Source organism: Drosophila arizonae, chromosome 4, assembly GCF_054131065.1.
Source record: "Drosophila arizonae isolate 15081-1271.41 chromosome 4, UAZ_ARI_1.0, whole genome shotgun sequence".
Lineage (NCBI taxonomy): Eukaryota > Metazoa > Arthropoda > Insecta > Diptera > Drosophilidae > Drosophila > Drosophila arizonae.
The window spans coordinates 13,417,415-13,431,818 of record NC_142924.1 but is presented as its reverse complement, the minus strand read 5'-3'; the positions used below and the strand labels follow the sequence as shown (position 1 = coordinate 13,431,818).

At 42.0% G+C, this 14,404-nt stretch overlaps 1 long non-coding RNA gene across 1 annotated transcript; it reads right to left on the bottom strand.

Moving 5' to 3' along the window:
* Positions 1-10,762: 10,762 nt before the first annotated feature.
* On the bottom strand, positions 10,763-12,700 carry LOC149269153 (uncharacterized). The gene is made up of 2 exons (XR_016269652.1): positions 12,149-12,700; positions 10,763-11,723 (listed from the first exon to the last, which is right to left on the bottom strand). It is a non-coding gene; the product is annotated as an uncharacterized LOC149269153 (long non-coding RNA).
* Between the last annotated feature and the right edge of the window lie 1,704 nt (positions 12,701-14,404).

The window sequence follows — 14,404 nt, the reverse complement described above, 5'->3', positions numbered from 1 at the left end:
CCAGTGCTTCCGCCCGCCCAGGGCTCCCCTTTCCCTTGACTGTTCTAGACAAACAGTTACTGCGCTCTTTTCTATCCTCTCTCCTCTCTCCTCTCTACTCTCCTCTCTTCGGTACTTTGCTTCTCATGTTTTTTATATTTTTCTGTCATTTTTTCTTTTCATTTTAATATGCAAAGAGCAAACACAAACTGCGCTTATTACGCCTGCCCCCCACTCCCGCTCTGCCTCAACGCGGCACCCATTAGATTCGAGCTTTGAGCATATGAGAGCTGGGTGAGAGCTGGGCGAACTGGGAGAACTGGGAGAACGCCCAGAGCAGCGTGAAAGGGCGCAGCGAGTGGCAGACGGCGCATCGCTTTCAAGCTGCCAAGTGCCTGGCTATGGGCATGCTTATAGTTATGACTATGACTATGAATATGGCCAGGGCTGTGGCCCAGCTCTGGCTCTGGCTCTGGCTATAGCTCTGGGCTCTTGGCTGTTGACTGGCTTGCACCGACTGCAACTCGCCTCATTTCGATTCATTTGCGCTCGTCGCAGCCGCAGTCGCTGTCGCAGTCGCAGTCGCATGCCTTCTCTGCCTGCTCACACATTCTCATGCCTATTCGTCGCCGTCTCGCTCCTGGCTGTTCTACTCTGCTGTTGTTCTGTACGCTTTCCATATCTTCTTTGGCTCCTCAATTTCCAGTTTTGTGCCGCTGCTGGCGTCGCTGTCGCTGTCGCTGCTGTTGACGCTGCTGCTGCTGTCTGTTCGCTGTCGTTTTTCGCACATTTCGCCCATTGTGTATATTTGGCAAGTTGTGCGCACTCAGCTGCCGTCAACGAGTCGGACTCGCTGCCGCTGTCGCTGCTGCTGCTGCTGCTGCTGCTGAGACTATGCCCTGCGCCCGTCCGTATCCGTGGCCGAGTCCGAATCCGAGTCCGAGCAGCTGCTGTGCTGCTGAGTGGAGTGCGCTCTGCCGTTTGCTGTGCGCCTGTTCTGAAACGACTCAAACTGAGAGAGAGATAAAAGCATCTTGTGCTAGATGATGCTTCTGTGTTGATAAGACTCAGGCCCCGCCACATCTTGGTCTCTGTCTCAGTCGCACGTAAATGTAAGTATCTGCGTGTGTGTGTGTGTGTGTGTGTGCATATCTCTGACTTTTGCGTGAAAATTGAGCACAATTTCTAGATGCACACAAAACTCTTGTTGCACGACTACAAGTATATTAAGCTACTCACATACACACACACACACACACAGGCCGCTTAAATTGTTCTTGTTTGATTTGAGTGAGTTATGAAGTTGGAATCGGGTTGCGTAGGCGTCTCATCAGACTTGGCTCCAGCTGTCAGTTGCGCTGCTCTTTAAGCGGCGATTTATTGTTGTACTTAGCTCTAGCAGAGAGTCACTGCCATTCCGAAGAGAGAGAGAGAGAGAAAGGGAAGGAGAGAGAGGTGACATTGTGATTCGGAATCTGTGCAGAGGTTTCTATTATTGGGGCGTGTAAAAATGCATTTACCGTTAACCCTAGCCAGGGCCATAAACAAACTGACAAGCGATAGACGGCAAGCTTTGAAATGATGCCACACACACACACACATACACATAGGCCTAGCAGTAAAATGCAACTGCCACACACGAAACCCAAAAGATACGAAAACTCTATGAAGCGAGAAAACAAATGCATCGATGCAGTTCAAATGTAAATGGCCGATGATCTTAAAAATGATGAGAATAATGATGATGGTGTTGGAGCTAATGATTACGAGAATGAGAATGACAATGAGGATTATGTAGTTGACAGTGATCAGAATACTTATATAGATGATGATAGGGATGAGGATCATGATGATGATGAAATGAGGCTGGGGATCAGACTGACGATGATAAAGCATGAAGGCTCATGAAAAAGTAAGCCCTACATATATGGCAATTACTTACTCAATTCTCAATCAGTGCATTGCCTGATTAGGTATTGAAAATTATAAGGTTTGAAGGTGGGTTCTTCATTTGCCAAAGGCAAACTCAATTAAGCTGGTAATTAATACCTGATTAGTGGTCATAAAGTTCTCTTAGTGCATGGCTCGGCTGTCCTTCTGACATATGACACCTAATTGGCCAATTTGCATGCATCGCATGCAGATTTTGAATGTTGCGGCACTTTCACTTGAACAGGTAGTTGCCTAGTTGCAACTAGCTGGCTGCAGCTTGCAACTTGCAGCTTGCCACTGATGCTGCATGCGGCAGTCATATTTGCTCTAGTCATAAATTATGCCTAATTATGCGGCATCTTGGCCAAGATAGAGCTTGGCCCAAGCTCCATGCTATTTGGCCAGTTCGAGGCCTATGCCAGTTGCTGCCGTTGCTGCAGTCGCTGCAGTTGCCGTTGGTGCAGTTGCAGCCAGGTGGGCGCTGGGGGCCAGGCAAGGGTGAGCATTACGAAATTTTTGCAACTAAATTTTGTGTCTACTTTCATTTTTTGTTTGCTTTTTGTTGCAGTTACTCTTGTTGTTGTTGCTGTTTATAATCGTTGCCTAGGCTCGGCTGCATTTAATGGCCGCATCTCAAAAATTAGCCACAACTTTCAAAAGAAAGTTGATTTGTTTTTGGCTAGAGTCTAGCTGCTGCTGCTGCTTGCTGCTGCCGTTGTTGTTGGGTACTTCAAGGTCATTTTGGCAGTTCAAACAATAGTTAAATTGTACTTTTGTCGTCTGGCATTCCATTATTATATTTTTTTCTGTGTTCCACTTAATTAAAAGGCAAACAAAACACAAAAATACACACAAGAAAAAAAAAACGAAACTGATAAAAAAAAAATCGTTTTTTATCAGCACAGCAGAAAAAAACACAGAAAATAATACAAAAGCAAAAAAAAAAACAAAACCTGGTCGAGACATTAACCACGATAATTATACAAAACAATGCTCGAAGCTCCGAAGTTAGCTGCGCATACAACAGAAATTGATAAACATTTAGAATAGATACGCCTAGCTAGTGATTGCTGGCACACACACGCGCACACACACACACTCACTCTCACTCTAGTTTAGATACATTTGCCATTTGAGCATATTTCTGGCTACTTAAAATTTTCAATTTGGGCTTCTTATCAGATTCAATGAAGATAAACAAGAAATTTAAGGCGAATTGATAACCTTTTGAATAATAATGTGAACGATCTTTATGTTGGCACAGTGTCAGGCCTTAAAGGCTTATCAATTTCAATTTTATCTGTTTATAAATGCTCGCAATCATTTGGCTAATTATAATTCATTTTATGATCCCGCATATTTGCATTCGTTTTACGGTCAGCCATAAAAGAGACGCAGGCCCCCAAAGCCCTTTAAGCAGTTCCACTGCAAGTGCGAAGATGGCTAAAGAATATCCAATGAATATGTGAAGCTGTTTAAAAAATTAATAACTGGATATTTGAAATATTTAGTGGAAGGCCGAGGAATGTTCTCTTAAGAGAACATCTCTTGCGTTCCTCTCTCCTTTCATATAGTTAATTTTCAATATGCAAACTCTTGTTCATCCTATTCAATCTATTGCCTTGTAGCACTAACATTAGCTGAAAACAAATAAAATCTTCTTTAAGAGTGACAATATTAACTCAAATCCCTTTACAACCCAGCTGTGCGATTGTTACTCTTATGAGCGTTTCAGAAACTTTTAATGGACTAAAAAACGGTTGAGCTCCATGGTCTCTTGGCTCTTTTACAACTGCAGTCGAGTCAGAGCTTCTGTCACCAAGCAGCAGCAGCAGCAGCAGCCGCTCATTGAATGCCCCTGGGCAGGGCAACTCCAACTCCAACTGCAGCTCAGGCTCTGATTCTTACTCTGGCTCAAAATGTTCTTGCTATGTCGCCGTACCTCATCATCAGCGACGTGTGTGGTCAGCGGACGGCGGCTCAGGCCAGAACCAGAGTCAAGAGACAGACGACAACAGCGGCGCCGTGGTTGGAATGTTGTTAGTTATAAAATGGCCACAAATAAAAAAAAAAAACAAAAAAAAAGACAAAATAAAGAAGAAAAAATCATAACTCGAGCGTGGGTCGTGCGTCTTTCCTGGACCCGAAAGTCGAAGCTGAACCTGATATTGACGCTGACGATGACGATGACGATGGCGATGACGCTGATGAAAGGTTGCTCCGGAGTGTGAATTAAAATGTTGATGTTGTCTGCTTTACATGTGAAGCAATGGTAGCTCCGACTAGAGCTTTGGCTCTCAATAGGAACTCGACATCGAAATCAAGAACTTGTTGTTTTATGAGCATAGAATTTCTGCTTTTTATTTTTCAAGCCGGCACAACATATATGGCTCTCATATATCTCTTCTTCTTCCACATGCACTCGCCCACAAAGCGAAACTTGTTTTGTTTTCTGTTTTTTATTTCTCGTCTCTGTTTGCCGTTCTTGTTATTATTATTAGTTTTCTATTTCTATGGTCGCGTTGGTGGCTAGCTTTGAATAATGATGATAAGCAGCGATCTAACCGCTAGCCAGCGAAACAGCCAGCCAGCCAGGCAACGAGGCAGCAAACCAACCAACCCACCAGCCAACCATCCATCTAGCCATCCGGTCTGAGCCAATCCAAACGAGTACAAACATGTAGATACCAAAGTATCTTTGTATCTATAAATGTGCACACATCTATCTGGCTGTCGTTCTCTTTCTGATTATTGACTTATTGTGCTCGAATCGTCGTCAGGTAAATAAAAATATCGTCACGGTCAACAAAAGATACTTTTGAAGCGGATTCAAGTTTATAAATATACGTATAAAATATCTTGAACCTTTGCATAATTTGCCTGGTAGTAAGAGATACTTTTAAGTATCTCAAGCTTTTCCACTTATTTCCGTTACCAAATGTACATACTCTCGAAATATATTCTTACATAGGATCATAAATAAGACACTCTAAGAGTATCTAAATCAATCAGGTACATTTGGTTAGCTAAAGATACTTCCGAAGTATGCAGATACTTAATCATCAACTAAAGAATTATCTCAAGCCTGTAAATATGCATTCGGTTAATAAAATTTTCTCTCGAAGCATCTCGAGCCCATGCAGATACAGTTGAAGCGCACGCCTGTCCGTTTTGATGTTGTTGTCATCAATTTAACAGCAACAGCAGCAACAACAACAGGCAACAAGATAAAAAAAAAAAAAACCAGACATTCTTTGAGATTCTTTTTTCGTTCTCATAATTTGTTTGTCTCGATTCCCACTCTCAGTCCCGTTCCCAATTCCTATATTTTTTTTTTTGTTTTTCTTCTTCTTCTTCTTTCACGTCGCCGACTGTGAGAAAGATTTTATTTCGTTCAAGTGGTTTTTGATTTAACACCAAACAACAACCAAACAAGCATTGGAAAATATTTTAATGATGCGTCGTCAATGCAATTCGAAAAGAAAGAAGAAAAAGATAGATTTCTAACTTGTTTGGTGGCCTTTCTCTCTCTCTCTCTCTCCCACTCTCCTCTTCTCTCTCTCTCTTTCACACTGAATGCTTTCTACTCTGTGTTGTTCTGTAGCATGATTTCCATGGCATGCGATTGATTAGCCACCGACATCTAAGCAGAAACTACCCTGAATCGAAAATTGCGAAGAAAAGGGGTAGCTGGATAGAGGCAGGGAGAGTCTCACTGAGAGAGAGAGAGAGAGCGAAGGATCGACAGGCCGAGAAACCACTCGACAAGCTGGCAATCGATGCGGCAACATCTGTCACGGCTGGTTCCTGGAGGACACTCGCACCACTCTGCTGCAACATCAGCGGCAGCAACCACAACTGCAGCTCATGCTTAGCTTTGCAAATGGGGCATGCCCATGCTCAGCCACATTTTGTAACGCTTCAATTAGTTATGCATAAGAAGGTAGTAATTGAGAGTTTAGCATATATTTAACTTTCAATTAGCTAATCTTGGAATCTTGTAAACAGAATATCTGTTAACGATATGGCTATTATATATAAGAAAGATCATTTAAGTATATACATATTTGTATTTGCTAACTTCTATCTAGGTCTCTTGATACCTTCCTGTCTATCGATTCTGTTTAGATTCTAACTTGTTTATTCTGTTATATAACGCAGCGAAATTTCACACATTTCCAATTTTAGCTAATTGAAAAGATCATTTCAGCTTCGTTCTGTAAGTTCAGTGAGCAAATATTTAAAGTCGTCTACCTTTTTGCACTTCTTTTCGTAGCTTTTGCATTTTGCTACGGGGTATTACTTCCATTGCGAAAATATGTCATAAATATGTATACTTACATATGTACATAAATTCTGCAGTTACTTTGAAGTAGCCGCAGCTGATGTTAAAGACTTGCTCTTTAATGTGACAGTAATCATGTGACCTCGAGTGTTTGGTTCTGCCCCGTTTTCAAAAAAATTTAAAATAATTTTCCACTGTCACTCAAAGAGAGGAGAGGGAGAGGGAGAGAACAAAACCGAACCATTCATAAAAATGCCATTCTATTGCTTTCTTCACTCTATGTGGCACCTTTCTTTCAGTTTGTGTGTGTGTGTGTGTGTTGGTGTGTTGATTGGAAGCGCTTAGAAAAATCAACACAACAAGAAACGAAAACTGGGAACCGGGAACTGGCAAAGGTTGAGCCCAAATGCACTTTCAAATAGATACAAGAAAACACGGAGCGGCTCTTGCGTAGGTAGCTGCTACAACTAGGTTAAAGAAAGACAGACAGAGATAAAAAGAAAAAACATACAGAGAGAGAGAGAGAGAGAGGGCGCGCTATGAGTGATATACATTTTCACCTTCAGCAGTTGCCGCTGCAGTTGCAGTTGCAGTTGCAGTTGGACGTGCTGCATGACGCGTGTCAGGGGCAACCAATTAGCAGAGAGACTCTGCGGTATCTGTGCAGCCTTTTGTGTTTCCGATATAGGGGTTGCATCTAAATACACAGAGAGAAAAAAACTGGCATATCTTAGGGTTATAACCGTTTAAATAGTTTCAAATATGATTGAGTTTACACTGAGCGAAATGAAAATATGTTAAGCATATAATAGAGTAATTTTCACTTGGAAATTAATTCCAGCTCAATTTAATATGCAACTACTCAACTTCTTCAGTGCACTTTGATAACCCAGCCACAATATATTTATGCGTTTGTTAATAGATTGAGCAATCAAATTAAAATTAGTCCAATGAAAATACTTAATAAATTTTTGTTAAATGATTTAAATTCAGTTAAATTTAATTTTAGTTATATTCTGAAAATTAGCTATAAATAATTTAAATAAGTAAAAAGAAATGAAAATAAGTGTTTCAAAATCATGTTTAATTTGGGAAATAATGGATTTTTAAATAAGTAAAAAATGTTGTCAATAACCACAAAGTAAATAAATAAATAAACAGCAATTATATTTTGTTCAGTGTACTTAGTTACCCTAGCCATGACACTGATGAGCCGCAAACTGTGCAGGAAGCTTCTTGCCAATTGCCAAGCGGCATTTAGGGGATAATTTTCGGGGCATGTGTAGCGTTTGCCCCCCAAAAACACAAGCACGGAAAACAAAGAAAAGAGACAAACGGCTCAGGACGATGGATGAAGTATGAAGGACGCAGACGCAGCGTGTAGGCAGCCAAAAAAGAAAGAAACAACAAAAAAGTAAAAAGGGCGCAGGACATTGGAAAAGGACGCGCTCCAACAGTTTTTTGTGCGAGTCACTGTAACATCTGCTCGAACTGGATGATCATCGACATGTTCATGACGATGATTATGATGATCATTGTTGATGTCCTGGCCGCAGGACATGTGCGTTTTTAGTTATTGAAATTTTTACTTGTTTTGTCCCGCTCGCTGCTTTGTGCATTGAGTATTTAATTGCAGATAATATCGACAACAAACAGCAGGCAGGCACAGACCCGACTCTCACATTGAGGACCAACAGCTGAATTCGCCGGAAATGCATCTGTGGCCAGGACATTTGTTCCTTCTCGATGTGGAGGCGCGCACGTGTCAATAATTGTGCAGTTGGGGAGCCTCGAGCATCAGCTGCCGCACTTTAACGACTAACTCACACATAATGCGATCAGCTCGAGTGTGTTTCGATTGAAGGGCTATAGAAAGTGAGTGAGATATTTACCAATATTAGGTGCGTTTTTCTCTTACTTGTTTCTTTGTTACTTATGAATAGGGAGTTTCAAATTTAGGCATTTAGATTAACTTACAATTCTTCTTACAATTCTTCTTATTGCTCTTCAAAAACTATATCTAAGTTTTAATATAACATAACAAGCTGTTTGATCGAAAATCAATGTCACTCGTTTCTTCACTCTTTGGCTCTCCCTTTTTTCTCAGTCTCTCGCGCTCTCTATCTGTCTCTTTCGACTACATTGAAAAGCTTTTCCATTGTTTCCGCTTATATTATGTAAGCATTCTACAAATAAGCTTCAACTATTTGGCAGGGCATAGTAACTGAAAATCTTTCTAGCGTAACAGCTTAACTGTCCGAATTGTTATTGTTGGCCATTGAATTGCGTTTAGCTGGCTTTCGCAGCAGCAGCAGCATCAGCTGCGGCGGCAGAGGCAACAGCCAGCTATTGAAGACGCCCAACAAATGCAAATTAGTTGCGCACTTGGCCAACAGTTAGCTGTGAGTGCTCATCTCTAGCAGCGCGGCAATTGCAAAAGTAACGGCAAAGCTAATGCCAAAGAAGCCAACAACAACAGCGGCTCAACTACAAATGTAATTGTATTTGTAAATGCCATAAAGTTGGCAACACTTGCTGTGCCAACAGCAGCAGCAGCGGCAGCACCAGCAATACAAATGAATTATGTTGGCTGCCCAGCAGCAGCAGCAGCAGCAGCCTTCGCTCTGCACTCCACGGCGCTCAGCGTTCGCCCCGCTGCTGCGCCCACCCCACATGTAAGCCACACAAATGTTGCTCGAAACGTTTGCAAATGAAGTTCACGAGATGGTCAAGACGATAATGTTGGCGAGCGCATTTGCCAAGTCATGAGGCGAATTCACAACAACAACAATAATAACAACAACAATTCAGTTAGTCAATGCGAGTCGCAGCGAACGAGTTTTTTTTCGCTGTTTGTTGTTGTTGTTGCTGTGTCCATTTTGTCGCCGTCGCTGCCCTCAAATAGTTGGAAATCAAATCAACTCTGCAGCAACAACAACAACAACAACAACAACAAACAGCAAACAGCAACTACTACAAGTCTAAAGCTGAAATCTATGTATGTAAAACTCAATTGAAGCGCAGCGAACGCTCCCCAAACGCGTTGTCGCCCCGTCGCCTTTTCGCTCCACTTTTTTCATTTTGTTTTTTTTTTTTTGCTGTTTGCCTTTTGTTTGATTTAGTTGGTGCAGCCCGCTACCCGCTGCCCGCTGCCCGTTGACGAGCCGAGCCCTGCCCTCGGCTTATGCATACGAGCGACGCTGCCTTCCAAGCCCAGCGCTGGCTGCAGTTCCCTCTCTCGCACACTCACACACTCACACACACACACACTTAAGCGCGCCATAACTGAATCTGAATCTCTGCCAGCGTCGCTGCTGTCGCCGTCGTCGTCGTCATACAAATATTTAGTAGAGTATGAAGTAGTTCGGGTTCGGTACATAAAATGTGTTGACCTCAGTTGACCTCGTTTCAGTTTCTTTTGCTGTCGTTGATGTTGGTGTTGTTGTTGTTGCTGCCGTTGCTGTTGCTGCTGCTGCTTTGCTACTCTTTTTTTTTTTTTTTTGCTTTTTGCAGCACTTATTTTATTTGTGCAAACGTTTTAATGAAATTTCGTTTCATTTTTTCTCTCTTTCTCCCTCTCCGCTTTTTCTTTTCTTTGGTTTTGTTGTTTCTTTGTGCTCCAACATCTTCGCTTGCTCTGTCTCCTCCGCTGGACACATTTAAGCGCGCTGCTGAGTTTTTCAATTAGAAATCATCATAATCGTATCTCTTTGTGGTTCTTCAACCTTTCCAGCAGGGGGCACAGGCAAGGGGGGCGGCGCTGCAGCTGCTGGAATTCCCTAGCACAGACAGAGGGCCGCGTTCTGTCTATGGCTCTGGTCAAAGCCTCGACTCGACTCGGCGCGACTCAGCTCGACTCACCGCCTCAAATAGTCTTTTGGCGAGTGTAACTCTTTTTCTTTCTTTCTTTTTTTTTCTACTACTCTTTTATTTCTACTCCTCTTTTTATGTGTGTGTTTGTCTGTGTGTATGTAGTTTGTTTACCTCGCTTAATGTTGTTGATGATTACTTTCACCGGACAGCAACAGCAACCAAAGTCTGAGCACAACAAAACACAGTTATGACAACAACAGCAGCAGCAACAGTCAAGCGATTGCTGAGCCAGCAGCAGCAACAACAACAACAACAGCAACAACTGCAAGCAAAAACGTAGCAAAGTTACTTTTGTTGTTGCTGGCATATGAAATATGTTTGAACATAATGAGGCCAACAGAGCTGTTGCTGACGAACTAACTCCAACTCTGACTGCAATGATTGCAGGTTGCTGCCGCTGCTGCTGCTGCCGCCGCTGGCAATGCAAGCAACAACATTCGCTCGAAAAACAACAGATACAACAACAACAACAGCAGCATCTAGCAAAGTCTTAGAGTACGTAATCTGTATCTAAATCAAAATGAAAATTTGATACAATTAGCAATAGCACAAAAAGTGTTGTTGCTGTTGCTGTTGCTTTTGCTTTTGCAACTGCAATCAATCGCTAGCATATTTGTTGCAACTCTTAAGCTGCTTTAAGCTCGCTTTAGTTCAGCCTAAGCTAAAAAATAAGACCTTAGGCAGCTCTATAGCTATATTTTACATGTTGATAGATAGTTTTTAATCTTAAGTTCAAACGTGCATTAGTGCACATACATACATACATACATGTATGCACGTCGATACATATATTATTATATAATATTCAAATGCTTTCAGCAACACCTTTAACATGCTTTTTCTTATCTCTTTAAAAGTCTTTTAGTAAATCTTTCTGAAAATTTGTTGCCTTATTTCTTTTGCAAAATCTTTTCCTGATTGGATATTAATTTTGAGTCTTATGAGAAGAATAGAATATTAAACATATAGTATATTTTCATATTTCTAAATTATCATTAATTTATAATTTCGCCAGTTCAACCTGATTCATATATAAGGGAAACTTCTAGAAATTCTGCTTCATCTCTTTATCCTCACTCTTCTTCTTCTTAAATAATTCAAATTCTCCTCTTCCACATCTACCTTCCAACATATCTCGTTACCTAATGGCAATTTCTACATATCTAGCTCCACAATCTCCCCACTTATATATCTTCCCATATAATGCCAATTTCTAGTTGTCTTTTGGCTTTTACACCTTTACAGTTTTCTTATTATCGCCCTCATGGTCTATGTACTTTCTATTTCCTTGGCACGCATTTCGTAAAAAGCCAAGAAAACAAAAATAAACCTAACCGAAAAAACGGGCAAAAAATATAATAAAAACCCGTTAGGTAAATGAATTTCGGTGGCAGCTACCCAAAAGTTGACATGCATCTCATATAACGCGTACCCAACTACAAAAAAATATAGGAAAAAATAGAAGAAAAAAAGTTCAAGCTAAGCGACTCGTCTTTCGGTTCACGTTCACGTTCCAAAATTTCATTGTACCCACGCCGACGTCTGACGAAGCGACAAGCGGAAATGGTAAACATTACCTTTACCTCTACACTTGCAACATGCCACACAGTGGAGCAGGCGGCGGTGGGGGAGCTGGCGGGCCGAGAAATGGGAACTGAGAAAGAAATACAAAAAGACAAAAAAAAAAACGGTTAGTTATGAAACCAAAGCATCATTCAAAAGGCAGCCGCCGAAGCCGCCCGCACTGTTCAACACGCAGAGGTAAGCAGGGTCAGTGAGGGGCTGGAGAGGGGGTTTGAGGCTACATCGGGGCAGTGCACAAGAGAGGTGACAGACAGCCAGCCGCTGGAGAAGCGCAGTCGGGCAATGCGGACGCGGCTCGCACAGCAGCAACTTTCCAATGTATATACAACAGCAACACACAACAGCAACACACAACAGCAACAACAACAATTGCTACAGTAACAACATACAACACACATTTGTATAATATTTCATTATAGTTTCGCTTAGTTTTTAACCACATTTGCACAGCTGCTTGTAAATTTCGGGTATATGGAAAAAGTAATTGTCGCTTACCACAGCAAAAAACTGGGTGATAAATATTTAAAAAAATATATATTATAGCACTATATTTTTAATGTACCCCTTTGCACTCTTTACTTGCAATACGTAAAGCACAAAACTTTGTTGAGTAGGGCCATTCCGTTTTGTTTACTACCTATCAACATCGAGCTCTGTTAAGTTCAACTTTCTGATTTCCCAACACTGTCTACTACTGTGTTCATCAAAATTTATTCATTTAAATATCTCTGACTTATTTGCTAAATAGTAAATTCTGTATCTAATTACTATTTATCAAAAATCACAAAAGTTTGACAATATCTACTTACTTTTCAGCAGTAGTGGTTGAGACTACCCACCTGGTGCTTCCAGCACTGTTAACACTGTCTACAATTGAAAACTTTGTTGATCAACATTGCAATGCATTGGCTCAGAATATTGCCCTAAACAACTCTGTTTAAAATTCCAATAAAAATCTATTGTTAATCAACACTGATCTAGACAACAAATCCATTTACATTTAGACAACACTGACAGCAATTAGTTGACTGGCATTAATTAACACTGTCGCACAGCACTTATTGCTTAAGTGCTTTTTCAGCACTGAGCATCAGGCATAATTAAAGCAAATACAGCTAAATACACCAACTAAATATACTAAAAACCGGGAAGTACATCAGTGAAATAAGTAAATACATTTAAATTTCAATTCAATTAAAGTTTACTACATTGTTGCATAAAACTGTTGCACAGCCAAAAAACAATTCAATTGCAAGTGGTTGCGATTTGTTGGTATTGTAGTTGTTGCTGCTATTGTTGTTGCTGTTGTGCAGTGGAAGTTAAGCGAAGTGGGCGGTAGACAAAACTCCCCCAACTAACAACTGGCTAAAGCGCCTGTCTCCGTCCCCAACTCTCTTCCTGCTCCCGCTGCTGCTCCTGTTGCTACTGCTGCTCTATGCTCCTGCTCATGCCCCAGTCGTTGCTCCTGCTTTCAACTTTCCACGCATTGCCCTCGAATGTTGGCATGTTAAATGGAAATGCATTTGGTGGCTGGCTAAGGGACAACATTCAGGATTCAGTTTGGACGTGCGGGAGTCGTGTGGTCTAAATAAAGCCAAATAGACGGAAAATAGGGAAAAATGCACAGCGACTGGGCGAGCACACAGCCAAACACACACACACAGACACACACACACATACATCCTTGACAGTCCCGATTGCGAGTTCATTGCATTTTATGCGAAGCGACGTTGCAGGTAAAATGCAAACAACAACAACAACATCAGTAGTAGGAGTTGAGGCAGTAGGAAAGGCAGAGGCAGATGCAGAGGCAGCAGCAATATGGCTGGAAGTAGAGCTGAGTCTGGCTTTGGTTGCCAGCTAATGCGCCAACAGTCAAGTAGAAGGAGGAGGTAAAGATAGATAGAGTGAGAGAGAGTAGGCAACAGTTTTGTGTGTGTGTGTGTGTGTGTGTGTGTAGCGTGGCGACCCTTCGCAATTAAAAAATGCCACAACACAACACAATTTTCTCACCAGGCAGCCAGCAGGAGGAGCCGAGAGCTTGAACAAAAGCCAAACTCAATGAGTTTTGAGTTCTAGGGGTGGGTGGGTGGCTTTCGCATTGAGTTTACAGTAGCAGCCAGTGACAGCTGACAGAGGGAGACGGCGAGAGGGGGATAGGGAGAGCGAGAGAGCACGTCATGGCCAGCCATAACAAATCCCAGCATTGATCGAGGCAATCGCAATAAGCGGCATACGTTGACAAGGACCACAGCAGCAGCAGCAGCAGCAGCACCACCAACAGCAACAACTGCTGCAGCAACAGCAGCAGCAACATCAACAGTACAGTCATAAAACGAAAACGAGTTACAGTGAGAACAGGTAGGAGCAGGTAGGTGCAAGGCGACGCCGTTTTGGAATGCAAACTAAAAATAGGAAGCCAGGCCAAAAACGCAAAACTGCCAGCCACGTAATGGTCAGGGTGCTTCTATTTATGTGTCTGTCTCTGTAACTACGACAGCAACAACAACAACAACAACACAACAACAACAGCAGCGGCAGCAGCAGCAACAACAGTAACAACAACAACAACAATTGCAGCATTTGCAGTCGCTTCTAATGTCTGGCCATGGTCGTTGCCATTATATCGTTAGAGGTGGCAGAGACCCACCAGCCCCAGAGCCAAGTCCATTGCCAGATGCAACCTTTTAGCTAGCTCCTGCTCCACCTCTTTCTACCTCTTTCGCTCTCTCTCTCTCTGTCTCTCTTTGG